This window comes from Delphinapterus leucas, chromosome 2, assembly GCF_059928025.1.
Source record: "Delphinapterus leucas isolate spDelLeu-1000000601 "Yukka" chromosome 2, BTC_Dleu_Yukka2, whole genome shotgun sequence".
In the NCBI taxonomy this organism is placed as follows: domain Eukaryota; kingdom Metazoa; phylum Chordata; class Mammalia; order Artiodactyla; family Monodontidae; genus Delphinapterus; species Delphinapterus leucas.
Window position 1 is genome coordinate 145,610,613 of NC_143130.1, and position 13,511 is coordinate 145,624,123.

Below are 13,511 nucleotides of genomic sequence, written 5' to 3' on the forward strand. Positions count from 1 at the left end.
CTGAGTGGAAAAAGCAAGTTTCTCCTTTTAGTGTTCTTATTGGCAGTATGAGGAAGCTAGCTGGCAAAAGAGAAAAGTAGTTTCCAGAGTTCTATTTTCAGCGTTACTGAGCTGAGTATTAAAGGGTGGATTTGCTGCTGAGAGACTGTAGCTGAATAACCAGCACATATAGCCTTCTCCTCCTCTCTTGGTCTCTTTCTTAGCTACAGGGATCCTGCATGCTCTTAGTGTCTAGGATTTAGAATGAAAGGAGTTATTATTATTATTTTTGAATTACTTGTCTAGCTAATGTGATTTGGGGGCATGAGACAGGGCTGCGTGCTCTAAGATAACTGTCACAGCCTTTCTTGGGAACTGAGAGTCCATTACTCATTACTTTGACTCTAAAGGGATTTCTGTTTTTCAAGATCCCTTATTCAAAATACAAACATTGGGGCTTCCCTGGTGGCGCAGTGGTTGGGAGTCCGCCTGCCGATGCAGGGGACGCGGGTTCGTGCCCCGGTCCCGGAGGATCCCGCATGCCCCGGAGCGGCTGGGCTTGTGAGCCATGGCCGCTGAGCCTGCGCGTCCGGAGCCTGTGCTCCGCAACGGGAGGGGCCGCAGCGGTGAGAGGCCCGCGTACCGCAAAAAAAAAAAAAAAATACAAACATTGTAGGAGTACTGATAAAGCAGAGGTTAAAAATTGGTTGCTTATTGGCCAAACAGTGGCCTACAGTGGAACTAATCTTTGAACAGAAGATTATACCTTCTCTCTCATTCTAATATTCTTCTTCCTGCAGAGCTTCTCAAAGTTTAATATGTATGTGAATTATTTGGGAATCTTGTTAAAATGCAGATTCTGATTCAGTATGTCACTGGTTAGGGCCTGAGATTCTGCATCTCTAAGAAGCACCCAGTGGAGGCTGAAGCTCCTAGTCCCTAGACCAAACTTTCTTCTCTCTTTCCTGCTTTGAGAACAAACCACTGGTCTGGCTTGGATCCATTGTTGGACCTGGTTTTGGGTGGTTGAAAGGAGTGGATCATTAAGTAAGAGTTTCTTGCAAGGCCACTTTCTAGAAATATTTTGAGCAATTTTAGTAGAGGTATTTATAGCCATTTCTTTCCAGGTGGCACTAGAAGGGCAGTGCCTCAGAATAGGTTGACTTTTCTTCCATAATTTTGATGCTGCTCTAGACGCAGAGGCATGCCAATCACTTGTAGTTTTCCTGGAACATCTGAGGCTTTTCAGTGATTGTGTATATGTTTAAGGGAAACTAATGGGAGATAGGATAGGAGGACAATTAGAAAATTCATGCATCAGATAGCTTGTGTTCATTAAAGCCGTTATTCTTGATTAAATAGGGCTATCTATGGATTTTTAAAATTTGGTTTGAATTTCATACTAAATGCATTTTTCTACTTTTGACACTTTGATGTACTTCAGGTTGTCATCAAAGCAGAGGATCTTCTTTCCTTGAGCCAAATAAATGGTAATCTACTGTAATTGAACTTTGCATACAGCCCAAATTTATGAAGTTGTTAATTGCTCTTTACATTTGGATTTTACTTTACCAAGGCATACCTGATCACATGACTAAAAAGTTATTCAGTTGCCATCCTTCAAGATCCTCTGCCTACCTCCCTCATCCCCACTAACCCCAATTCCTGGATCTTTTCCTTTTGTCTTTACAGACCTAGATTTTTAAGATCCTAGGTTCTTTGTTTCTGTCTTTTGGTTCTTTTTATGAATGTTACTCTTAAATTTTTTAAATTCAGGCTGTAGATAATACAATTCAGGTCACGGAATTGAAATAATTGGCCTCTTTATCGGTTGAGGTGAAAGAGTTAAAATGAAAGTTAAGGATTCAGGGCACCCCTACAGAAATGAGGGGTGAAAAAATGCTCAATTTTAGGATCCTAAACAAAGCATTTTGATTGGCATATAGAGACCCTTGCATGCACACAAACGTCCATATTTGAATATTTATAGAAGATAATCTGTCAAAATTACTGTTATTTTAATTTGCCAAGCTTGGCTGATTGCTGCAGTTGGATGTTAGTTGAATTCTAGATGAGGAACTGTAAATAAGAGCTGGTCTAGAACATGCTTTTTGTCCTTGAAGCTGTTTGAATATTCCTCTCCCCACACCCCTTTTTAAAAAACAAAACAAAACAAAGCAGTGAGGCCTTTTTATATTAGCTGGACTTTAATGTTTTCCTTTTTAGGGAAAAAGGATTAAAGTAAGGTGATAACAGTAAATACTAAAAAAATTTTTTTAGTTAAGAAAACCATTTACATTTCGTGAACAGGAATTGTTTAAATAGTTTTAACTGTTTGTCCAATCTTTGCTTCAAAGATTTCCCTGGAGCGTTCAAACCTAGGGACATGTATCTCTTCAAGGCCTGAGGGGCCTTGAGGTTTCGTGTAAGTAAGTTTCATGTTAACAACAAAGAAAATGTATAGTTGTAGATAATTAATGTTACTGCTTTCTTTTGTCTCATTTTAAACAGTTGGTAATTTTAGTGACCCAGATTCAAGCAGTAATATCTTCCATTGGAAATATGTGATTTCGTCATCTTATGTTCTAGGGGAAGAAAGGTAAGCCATTTTTCACGCTTAATATTTAAGTAACTTTGTAAATAAATCAAAATGTTCTCTTTTAAAAGGTTAGAAAACCCTTTTCTCTTTAGGTAGTGTTTTCTCACCCAGAAGAAACTGTATTATTTATTTATGTCATATCGTTATTCCTCAAAAGATTCCACTGAGTCTATATTATTTCAGCTCTAGAGATTATACGATGACTTTCAAAAAATCATACAACAGTTTTTTGGAGCAGGACTATGTTCTGTGCTCTGTCTGCTAGGCTATCTTGTCCCTTTTACATAGCCATTCTCAGCTGAATAGTTTATTTTTACATATATAACCACCTGACATGACTAGATAGTCTTAATATTTTTTGTTTTTGCTTTTGATGTTTTCATTTATCTCTTGTAAACTGCCATAATTGGATCCATTTTGTTGGTTATTACTTTAGCTAGAAACTATGTCAAGTACTAAGTCTCAGTTTTACTTAGACATTGACTTCATTTTGGGGTTTCAGGAATGTGGGGTCTCAGGAATATATTTTATATTCAGCAAATTAAAAGTGAAACTTTTAGAGCACTCTTTTCCATTTTTCACAAGCATCCATCTTCATCCTCATTTGACAGTCCTTTTTTGGGTAGATTTTCTTTTTTCTAGGAGTGTTTATATAATCTTTCACTTGTTACTGTGTGGTCTCTTTTCCCAGTTCTTTTTGTGGCTCTCCCTATTACCATTCTCCGTATATTTCACTCTAATTCCTCATGATCCTCCTAGGAAAATTATATGTGCAACTCTGTAGTTATCCTCTGAATGAAGGATAATCACATTATTAATAATTCCTTAAGATGTTATGCTCACTCCTAATTTTGTAATTAATAATAACATTATTCATAATTATTAATATAAATAACATTATTAATTCCTTAAGATGTAATGCTTGCTCCTAATTTTGTAATGGTTCACCATCTGTTCACTGTACAAAGGGCTCAGAAATGTCTGTTGTATCTAATGCACCACAGATGTGGAAATAATAATAAAATTTACATTTATGTAAAGCGAAGATACTGCTAATATGTTCCCTTGGGTTTGGCCATTCTGATATTCTTGCTGTGTTTGGAGGCTTATTAAGTATGTTAAAACTCAAGTTGAATACAATTTAAGTCGGAGATATAAAAAGTAATGAGCTGTTTTACAGTGTGATTTGGGGAAAAAAATTAGTTGTATTTCTTGCTTATAAGAACAGCAGATAGCACAGTTGACTAAGATTTTCTAAGTAAAGTAATTTTGATAAAGGTTAATTTCATGGCAATAGAAAATGTTGGGAATTGGAATCCAAATGTCAAATTTCACATACAAATCTTAGCTTTCTACTGATTTTTCTTTTCCCTCAGAGGAAGAATCTTAAAACTTACATTTGTTTAGAAGACATTATAATGCTACTTTAGGAATAAGAAACAGGCTTTATTTTTCTGCAATTGAACAGTAGGGGTAACCAGTGCATTGCAGTACTTATTGATAGATTTTTTTAAAAGCTCTTATGGAAATTTAATCAAGTGTTTATTTAGGAAATATTTTAGTTTGTAATAATGATGCGGGATCTAAACGATAACCTACGATATTCATCTATGTGTTTTCATTGTTTCAGAAAGAAATGATGAAGTGTATTGTTTAATAATTTGCATTTTGGTATTATTTATAGGGTAAACACTATGAATAATCATATTTTAGGTAATTCATGTGCCATTGAGACAAATTTAGATTTCCATTTGTTTCTTCTCTCCCTAATATCATAAGAGTGTTATATATCACTCTATCAGTTAGTTAAAAGGTAAAAATTGAAAATGGATTTTGTTTTGTTTTGTTTCTGATCTGGCATGTAAGGAGCTTAGAAGTCATCACTCCATCCTAACCACAAGTAAAAAACTGAACAAACTGAAAAATCAACAACTCTTCTTAGATCCATCAGAGAAGTAAGGTCACAGGGCAAACCACTGCTCTCAAATGAGAGAGACCAACAGGCAGATATAGAGAATTGACAACTTACCCTAGCAAAAACCTCCAAGGGAACCACTAGTGGGTAGGAAAATCTAAAGTGTGATTAACAAATTAGGGGAGACTCCATGTGGACAAGCCTGAGGTAAAAACTCCAGGGGGACCCAGTCATAGGGAGCCCCCCATACTTTCATTATTTTGCTTCTAGGAGCTCTACCAGGTCCTCACACTGAATATCTGAGAAGGAGCGCCTGGTGCTTCCTGCGGGGGGGAGGGAAGAGTAACCATTTTGAAATATGCCAAGGCATCTTGTTTTTCTTAACAAGATCTGCTATCAAGAGAAAGTATTTTACCAGGGCCTAATCTATTAAGGTGTTATCAGAGACTAACTGACCTGGAGGAAGGGAAATACCCAACTGTAGCCTTCCACATGGTGGGGAGAGAAATATCCCATTCCAGTCCCCTGTAGCCATCCTGTTCCACCTAGGAGGGGAGCATAGGACTGAAAAGAACTTGTGAAGTTCACAGCTCGGTGGGCGCAGGCCTAACCATAGCACTGTAGAATGCTTCTACTCCCCTCCACACCTTAACCACATTAGTAAATTCCTATTTGTTACAGTTCCTTTTACCCAGTACATCATGTCTGACTTCCAACAAAAAAATTACAAGGCAGACTATACTAAAAAGCAAAAACCACAGTTTAAAGAGACAGAGCAAGCATCAGGATCAGACTCAGGTGTGTCAGGAATATTGGAATTATGAGACCAAGAATTTAGAACAACTATGATTAATATGCCAAGAGCGCTAATGGAAAAAGTAGACAACCAAGAGCAGATGAATAATATAAGTAGAGAGATAGAAAATCTAATAAAGGATAAAAAAGAAGTGCTTGAGATAAAAAGCTATGACAGAAATGAAGGATGGCTTTGATGGGTTCATTATTAGACTGGGCATGGCTGAGGAAAGAATTTCTCCGAGCTTAAGGATATGTCAGTAGAAACTTCTAAAACTGAAGAGCAAAGAGAAAAAAGACTGGAAAAAAGAAAAAATATCCAAGGACTGTAGGACAACTACAAAAGGTACAACATAAGCATAATGAAAATACCAGAAGGAGAAAAAGAAACAAGAATAATGACAGAGAATTTCCCCAAATTAATGTCAGACTCTAAACCACAGATCTAGGAGGTTCAGAGAATGCCAGGCAAGATAAGTGCCCAGAAAGCTTTATCTAGGGATATCATATTCAAATTGCAGAAAATCAAAGATACAGAAAATAATCTTGAAAGAAACCAAAGGAGAAAGAATTACCTTAGGTACAGAGATCTTCTCTTCAGAAACTATGAAAACAGGAAGAGAGTGGGGTGAATATTTAAAGTGTTGAGAGGAAAAACTAACAGTCTAGAATTCTGTATCCTGTAAAATTATCCTTCAAAAGTGAAGGAGAGTAAAGACTTTTTCAGGCAAACAAAAATTTAGAGAATTTGTTGCTAGTGGACCTGCTTTGCAAGATATGTTAAACAAAGTTCTTCAGAGAAGGGAAATTATATAGGCCAGAAACTTGTATCTGCCTTAAAGAAGAAGAAGATTAGATAAAGAATAAGTGAAGCTTGAATAAAAACTTTTATTTTTCTTAATAGATCTAACAGATAACATAATTTGTTTGAAATAATAGTAGCAACAATGTATTCAGTGATTATAGCTCATATATAAGTGAAATGAATGATGACAGTGATACAAGGGTTGGGAGGAAGAAATTAGGAATATTCTTTCATAAAGTACTTGCACTACATATGAAGTGGTATAGTGTTATTTGAAAGTGGACTTGGATTATTTGGAAATGTATAATGCAAACTCTAGGGCAACCATTAAAAAAAAGTTTAAAAAAGTGTAATTGACATACTAAGAAAAGAGACACAATGGAATCATAAAATGCTCAGTTAAAACCACAAGAGACAGAAAAAGAGTGGAAGACAGAAACAGGAACAAAGAACAAAAGCAATGAGTAGAAAACAGTAACAAATATGGTAGATATTAACCCAAGTGTATCAATAGTTGCTTTAAATAGCAGTGGTTTAAATCCACTAAAAGACAGACTGTCAGATTGGATCAAAAGTCAAGACCCAACTATATGTTGTGTACAGAAACTCTCTTTAAATATGAAGACACATATAGATTAAAATTAAAGGGATGGAGAAAGATATACCATGCTAATGCTAATCAAAGGGAAGCTGATGTAACTATATTAGTTTCAGACAGAGCAGACTGCAGAGCAAGGAAGATTTTCAAGGATAAATAGGAGCATTATATAATGATAATTCTTTAAGAAGACTTAACAATCCTTAATGTATATGCACCTAACAGGTCGTCAAAATATGTGATGCAAAAACCGACAGAATTGCAAAAAGAAGTGGATCGGTCCACAATTGTAGTAGGTGATACCTCAACTCTCCTCTGTCAGAAATGGACAGATGTAGCAGAAAATCAGTAAGGACATATCTGAACTCAGCAGCAGCATCAATCAACTGGATATGATTGACATCTGTAATCCAGCAGCAACAGGGAATATGCGAGTTCTTTTTAGTTTTAAATTTTTTTTAGTAGGATTCACATCATAAATATGTGATCAGAAAGAAAAAAGATGAGGAACTCATTTTAAAAAATACAACAAACTGTCACCTACCTCACCTCTACCTCTTACATATTTTAGAGTAAGAATTTTAAAACTTTGATTTTTTAAAATACTTAAGCATTTTTCTTACCTCAAGCTTGGTATAATGAATGAAAGAGTTATGGTGGTTACTTTTACAAATGAAACCTACCTGGCACTTTTTCATTTACTGGTATTAGGAAGGAATACCTCCTACAACCCTTTGGTTCCATGTAGCAAAATTTGAAAACTGTGAAATATGTATGAATCCCCCATGCCCTAGCCAGTATTTGATAATTATTGACCTTTGCTCCTGAATAATAGACCTCTAGGTATCCATATTCTTTTGAGTGATCTAGAGCAATGGTCCCCAAACTTTTTGGCACCAGGGTCTGGTTTCATGGAAGACAGTTTTTCCACTGACAGACTGGTACCAGTACGTGGCCTGGGGGCTGGGGACCCCTGATCTAGAGGAAGAGCAGAAGCAGATGAGAAAGGACAGGGGAGAATTTGTAAAGGGAGAGAATATTCATTGTTATCATTTGTCTGTCTGGCAGACTTATGATAGCGACACTACAGGGATTAGTAACATAGACAGGATTTAGAAATCTTGTTAAAATGGATTCAGTGAAATTGTTCCCCTCTCTGTAGAATTAAAAACCAAACCCAATCAAACCAAACCAAACCAAACACAAAAATAAAATACATCAAATGAACTTTCCTCCTTGGATCACAAGTAGTGGTTTGAGGACAGAATCTATCAATGTGTAATCTCATGGTTTCTGTCCTGTCTTAGCTGCTGACTAGCTGTACAAACCTTGATGAAGTCAAATCATTTCTTACCTCAGTTTCCTCATCTTCAAAATGAAGATAGTGCCTACCTTACAGAGCACTGGTAAGAACTAATTGAGGAAATGCATGCAAGGTGCCCGGCTCATATTTGGCATGCACCGGTGTTACTTCTCCTCCTAGTTCCTTTCAGCATCAGTAGTAATGTCTGGATTCCAGTCCTTGAATTCACTAGTTACTCGTCGTGAGATCATTGTAAAATCAAATTATTTTGTCTCTCCAAGTCTAATTTTCCTTTGACATAAGATCATTAATACTCATGTTGTAAAGTTGTGGTTGTAGTTCATTTCCTCATATAGTCTAGGAGGTTTTTGTTGAATCTAAATCTGAATGTTAAATTGCTAAAAAACTTATATAAATATGTGAGTTTTACTGGTTAGATCTTTTGGACACCAAATCCAGAATATTTTTTAAGGAATATATAGTAGGAGGAATGTAATAAGGAAAAGTAAATCTCTAGGTTTTTTGTTTTTTTTTTTTAATGGGAGGACTCTCTACACTAGCTTACTTAATTTTTGCTTAATATAATTCATTGGGAAAGTAGGGAAAGTATGGATTGAAGAATTTATTTTCGCTTGAAATACTGGGTTGACCAAAAGGTTCATTCGGTTTTTTCCATAGGATGGCTCTAGTAGTGCTTAGTTGTCTTTAACTTCATTCAAAATAATTTTGTTAGATTGTATATGACAGCTCTCATATCAATGTGCATTTAAAAAAAGACATCAAAATTGGTGAATTTTTGTGTAGCCATTTTCATATTGAAAATGGAAGAAAAACAACATTTTTGGCATATTATGCTCTATTATTTCAAGAAAGGTAAAAACACAACTGAAACGCAATAAATAGATTTGTGCAGTGTATGGAGAAGGTGCTGTGACTGATCGAACATGTCAAAAGTGATTTGTGATGTTTCGTGCTGGAGATTTCATGCTGGACGGTGCTCCATGGTCGAGTAGACCAGTTGAAGTTGATAGCGATCAAATCGAGACATTAACTGAGATCAGTCAACATTATACCATGCAGGAGATAGCCAACATACGCAAAATATCCAAATAAGCACTGAAAATCATTTGCACCAGCTTAGTTATGTGAATCACTTTGATGTTTGGGTTCCACATAAGTTAACCGAAAAAAACCTTCTTGACTATTTCTGCATGTGATTCTCTACTGAAACGTAATGAAAATGTTCTGTTTTTAAAACAAATTGTGACGGCCGATGGAAGTGGATGCTGTGCAATAATGTGGAATGGAAGAGATCGTGGGGCAAGCGAAGTGAAACACCACCAAGCACACCAAAGGCCGGTCTTCATCCAAAGAAGGTGATACTGTGTATATGGTGGGATTGGAAAGGAGTCCTCTATTATGATGAGCTTCTTGCGGAAAGCCAAACGATTAATTCCAGCAAGTACTGCTCCCAATTAGACCAACTGAAAGCAGCACTCTACGAAAAGCGTCCAGAATTAGTCAACAGAAAACATATAATATTCCATCAGGATAATGCAAGACCGCATGTTTCTTTGATATCCAGGCAAAAACTGTTAGAGCTTGGCTGGGAAGTTCTGATTCATCCACCGTATTCACCAGACATTGCACCTTCGGATTGCGATTTATTTCGGTCTTTACAAAGTTCTCTTAATGGAAAAAGTTTCAATTCCCTGGAAGACTGTAAAAGGCACCTGGAACAGTTCTTTGCTCAAAATGATAAAAAGATTTGGGAAGATGGAATTATGAAGTTGCCTGAAAAATGGCAGAAGGCAGTGGAACAAAAGGGTGAATATGTTGGTCAGTGAAGTTCTTGGTGAAAATGAAAACATATCTTTTATTTTTACTTAAAAACCAAAGGCACCCTATGGCCAACCCAATAGCTACTTCTAGAAAGAATATACATAGGGCAGTATGTTAGGGAGTCCAGACACTTGAATGTACCTATTTCTTTGCTTTTGTTCTTTTTATCTTAGATGACTTTATTTTAAAAGGAGACTTCAGCGTACAGTAATGGTTTTATGGGCAGATCTTAGAAAATTATTCAGTACTGAAAATTGTCTGGTTTGATAATTATCAGAGAAAGAATAATAAACCAGTATTAAAATTTAATACTAAATTTTAGTTGGTAAATTAAGGTCAAGACTCATAAATGAATCATGTTAAATGAGTTATGAATTAGATCAGTATTATTGGTGAACTTAGCTATGTGTTAAATCAATATAATTTCTTTGACATAATCACAGAATAGGAATTGATGTATATGTGGTATATTGTATTGAAGGGTTGTAGATTGATGAACTGGGAAGTTTGTATTTTAACGATGTTATAATTCCATGAATTTCAGTTAGGTTTATTTGAATATGAATCACTTATAAAAACCAGCAGCAAAATATTATTGCTTTTATATTCTGTAGCAGTTGAGTCAGCTTTTGTATGTAATCAGATGAATGTAAATGTAAACTTTAACTTATTTTCTTACACATTTCCCAAAATTTAGGAAATAATTAGCATACAAAGTGTTAATTACTTTTAAGAATTCCCAGTTTATCATTTTATTTGACGTTATGTAGCTCCTTATTAGATGCTTATTAACAACCCTGAAAATGTTGCACAAAGTATAGTCTTTGCATGCATAGTCTTTACCTGCAAAAAAAAGAATAGAACAAAATACAATAAAAACTGAATTGCAAAAACATTGAGCAAAGACAAGCTTCTGCTGAGAAGATGGGTATGAATTTATGTGTGAATGTTAGGGACATATGGATATGTTGATTATGGCCACATTTAGTATTTTTGTTGTAAAGCAAAGGATTTACAGAGTTAGATTAAATGCATTATGGGTATGGCTGAGATCAAAATAACTTTATTTTCTTCAAGGTTTTTTTTTTTTTTTTTTTGTTAGAAGATGTTGGGGGTTAGGAGTTTATTAATTTATTTATTTTTGCTGTGTTGGGTCTTCGTTTCTTGTGCAAGAGCTTTCTCTAGTTGTGGCAAGCGGGGGCCACTCTTCATCGCGGTGCGCGGGCCTCTCACTATCGCGGCCTCTCTTGTTGCGGAGCACAGGCTCCAGACACGCAGGCTCAGTAGTTGTGGCTCACGGGCCCAGTTGCTCCGCGGCACGTGGGATCTTCCCAGACCGGGGCTCGAACCCGTGTCCCCTGCATTAGCAGGCAGACTCTCAACCACTGCGCCACCAGGGAAGCCCCTCAAGGATTTTTTTGTCTTTGTTTTTTCGGTTTTTTTTTTGTTTTTGTGGGGGGTATTGTGTTTGTTTTTAAAAAAGCCAGATACTTCAGTGTAAAACTGGGTAATAATTTAAACTACATTTTTCTTAATAATTTAATGTTAAGAACAATTAGAATTCTGTGATTGCAAGGTATTATTTGGACAAGTCATTCATAAAGTAATATGATTTATATATTTTTCTCCTTTTTTATTATGGTAAAAAATATATAACAAAATTTACCATTTAACCATTTAAAGTGTATAATTCAGTAGTGTTAAGTATATTCACATTGTTGTGCAAACATCACCACTGTCCATCTCTAGAACTTTTTCATCATTCTGAATAAAACTCTGTACCTATTAAATATTAACTTCCTCTTCTTCCTGACCCCCAGCCCCTGTAACATGGGGTTGCTATCCAAAATATATAAATAGCTCATACAGCTCAACATCAAAAATACAAACAACCCTATAAAAAATGGGCAGGTGATCTGAATAGATATTTTTCCAAAGAAGACATATAGATGGCTAACAGACACATGAAAAGATGCCCAACATTGTTAATTATCAGAGAAATGCAAATCAGAACTTCAATGAAATATCACCTCAAACCTGTCAGAATGGCTATCATCAAAAAGAATACAAATAAATATTGGTGAGGATGTGGAGAAAAGAGAAGTCTCATACATTGTTGGTGGGAATTATAACTTGGTGCAGCCACTGTGGAAAAGAGTATGGAGGTTTCTCAAAAAACTAAAAATAGAATTACCATATGACCCAGCAATTCTACTCCTAGGTACATATCCAAAAAAACGAAAACACTAATTCGAAAAGATACATGCGCCGCAATGTTCATAGCAGCATAATTTACAATTGCTAAGATATGGAAGCAGCCTTAGTGTTCATCAACAGAAGAATGGATAAAGAAGAAACAGTATGCGTGTGCACGTATGCGCACACACATACACACACACACAGACACAGTGGAATGCTACTCAGCCATAAAAAAGAATGAAATTTTATCATTTGCAGCAACATGGATGGAGTTGGAGGATATTATGGTAAGTGAAATAAATCAGAGAAAGACAAATACTAAATGTTGTCACTTATATGTGGAATCTAAAAAATAAACGAGTGAATATAACAAAAAGAAACAGACTCCCAGATATAGAGAACAAACTAGTGGTTACTAGTGGGAGAGGGACGGTGGAGGGGAGGGACAATATAGGGTCTAGGGGATTAAGAGGTACAAACTACTATGTATAAAATAAGCTATAAGGATGTATTGAACAGCACAGGGAATATAGCTGATATTTTATAATAATTACAAGTGGAGTATAATCTTTAAAATTGTGAATCACTATGTTATACACCTATATTATATAACATAATCACTATGTTATACATAGTGTATATGTATAACATATACACTATGTTATATAGTATTGTACGTCAACTAAACCTCAGTAAAAAAAAGTCAAAATAATGAAAAGAAAAAAAAAACTTTACTCCGCATTCTCCCTGACCCCCAGGCCCTTTAATCACTATTCTGTCTCTGATTTTGACTACTCTAGGTTCCTTATGTGAGTTGAATCATACAACATTTGTCCTTTTGTGATTGACTTCTTTCACTTAGCATAGTGTCTTCAAGGTTCATCCATGTTGTATCATGTATCAGAATTTCATTCTTTTTAAGACTAATATTCTGTTTTATGCATGTACCACATTTTGTTTATCCATGTATCTGTCAATGGACATTTGGGCTGTTTCTACCTTTTGGCAGTTGTGAATAATGTTGCTATGAACATTGGTGTGCAAATGTCTGTTCAACTGTGGTCATGTATTTTTATATATTTTTTAACATTTAAAGATATTTGAGGCAATGAAATTCTCTTTGAATGGGCTACATGAGTATGTGTATTTTCACTGATATCAGTGAATATTTATTGAATACCTGTTGTGTATTCTAAGGGATATAAAGAGAATATTTATTGAATACTTACTGTGTATTGGGGATATAAAGAGTAATAAAACCATGATACTATTTCTGAAGAGCTTACAATCTAATGAGAATAATAAGGTGTGTTTATGAAAACACAGCAAACTGGTAGCATATACTTTTTGAAGCTGAAGAGATGTTCACAATCTGATCCAAACCAGCATCCTCTCACGCTAAGATTTTTGCATGTCATCCTAACCAGTTAAGAGGCAAAATACATGGCCATAATCGACAAGCATGTTCCATTCAAG

The 13,511-nt window shown here is 35.5% G+C and overlaps 1 protein-coding gene across 9 annotated transcripts in view; it reads left to right on the forward strand.

Moving 5' to 3' along the window:
• The window catches only part of FUT8 (fucosyltransferase 8), a 331,756-nt gene that overhangs the window by 119,132 nt on the left and 199,113 nt on the right, over positions 1-13,511 (forward strand). For 5 of the 9 annotated variants that reach the window (XM_022570337.3, XM_089907844.1, XM_022570343.3 and 2 more), the window contains one exon: positions 2,491-2,578. The exons of the other annotated variants lie outside the window; for them this stretch is intronic. The gene's annotated coding sequence lies outside the window, so the exon portion shown is untranslated. The remainder of the gene's footprint in view (positions 1-2,490; positions 2,579-13,511) is intronic. 9 annotated transcript variants of the gene reach the window in all.